The sequence below is a fragment of the Calidris pugnax genome, unplaced genomic scaffold (assembly GCF_001431845.1).
Source record: "Calidris pugnax isolate Ruff unplaced genomic scaffold, ASM143184v1 scaffold196, whole genome shotgun sequence".
Lineage (NCBI taxonomy): Eukaryota > Metazoa > Chordata > Aves > Charadriiformes > Scolopacidae > Calidris > Calidris pugnax.
The window spans coordinates 79062-81185 of NW_015091042.1; positions in this window are offsets into that span (position 1 = coordinate 79062).

Here is a 2124-nt window from a genome sequence, read left to right on the forward strand (position 1 = left end):
CAGCTCCAAACCTCTTCCCCCATCTTGCACTTTCTTTTTCTTTAAGCATTTCTGCTTTGAAAATGACAAGCTGAAGAGATGTCATCCATGCTAGCAGAGAGTAAAATTCAGAGTTCCAAGAGTCAGAGAAGTTGCAACATGCAAAATGAAAATACTGAGCAATAACTACAGATTCCATATATCATGTACAGACAACTGCTCATCAACAGCACACAAGTCCCAAACTCTTGTCAACACAACCATTTCTGAATAATTCTGTGGATGCAAGCAGAGAACCTCTATGGAAAAGCTAAGTTCCATAAACCATGTCATCACTCATATGTAAATCAACATAAACACCAAAAAAAGCATAGTCTGCAAAGAGTTCTTTTTCTTTAAGCATTTCTGCTTTGAAAATGACAAGCTGAAGAGATGTCATCCATGCTAGCAGAGAGAAAAATTCAGAGTTCCAAGAATCAGAGAAGTTGCAACATGCAAAATGAAAATACCGAGCAATAACTACAGATTCTATAGATTGTGCACAGACAACTGCTCATCAACAGCACACAAGTCCCAAACTCTTGTCAACACAACCATTTCTGAATAATTCTGTGGATGCAAGCAGAGAACCTCTATGGAAAAGCTAAGTTCCATAAACCATGTCATCACTCATATGTAAATCAAAATGAAAATACTGAGCAATAACTACAGATTCCATATATCATGTACAGACAACTGCTCATCAACAGCACACAAGTCCCAAACTCTTGTCAACACAACCATTTCTGAAAAATTCTGTGGATTCAAGCAGAGAACCTCTATGGAAAAGCTAATTACATAAACCATGTCATCACTCTCATGTAAATCAACATAAACACCAAAAAAAGCATAGTCTGCAAAGAGTTTGAAGATAGACAGCTTTAATTTCATAATCTCTTCTTACATACATATATTTAAGGCACAATCCAAAACCTGAAAACGAGCAATAACTACAGATTCTATAGATTGTGCACAGACAACTGCTCATCAACAGCACACAAGTCCCAAACTCTTGTCAACACAACCATTTCTGAATAATTCTGTGGATGCAAGCAGAGAACCTCTATGGAAAAGCTAAGTTCCATAAACCATGTCATCACTCATATGTAAATCAACATAAACACCAAAAAAAGCATAGTCTGCAAAGAGTTTGAAGATAGCTTTAATTTCATAATCTCTTCTTACATACATATATTTAAGGCACAATCCAAAACCTGAAAACATGAACCATAGAATCTTTACTAATGCCAACGTTACCACTGCCTTGTGACAGTTGCCCTAGCAAGAATGAAATGTCCTTAAAAACAATCAAGGAAAGAAAACAGAACTTCACAAAACTTCGTTAAAACAGTCTTAATCAGACACAAAAACTCAAGGCTGTTCTCTCCACGTATCAGGGAGGAGGCCAGCATGAAACCAACTCTGCATACAATATATATAGAAAATGACAGCTTTAATTTCATAATCTCTTCTTACATACATATATTTAAGGCACAATCCAAAACCTGAAAACATGAACCATAGAATCTTTACTAATGCCAACGTTACCACTGCCTTGTGACAGTTGCCCTAGCAAGAATGAAATGTGGAACACACCTTCCTTAAAAACAATCAAGGAAAGAAAACAGAACTTGACAAAACCTTTTTAAAACAGTCTTACTCAGACACAAAAACTCAAGGCTGTTCTCTCCACGTATCAGGGAGGAGGCCAGCATGAAACCAACTCTGCATACAATATATATAGAAAATGTGCATTAAAATGGGACGTAATGTTTAGACAAAATAGAACCTTAAATCACACAACTTTGATTTTTGTTCCATAAAACAAAAACATCATTTCAGCATAACATAAGCAGAAAAGAAATAATGACCTGTCTTTCATAGATTGCTGAGAGTACAATACAGAATCCTGAGCAGATGGCACATAAGCTTGATATTCATGTTTTTTTGGCATTTATTACCCACTATTTCTGAACTAAAGGGAAGATACATATGCAATATTATCTTTAAAATTTTAATTGCTTTACGAGAAACAGGTCATTACATATTTACTTCTGGAGAAGTAAAAAAAATGCTTTAAAACAAAAACAAGAAAATAGCAGCTTT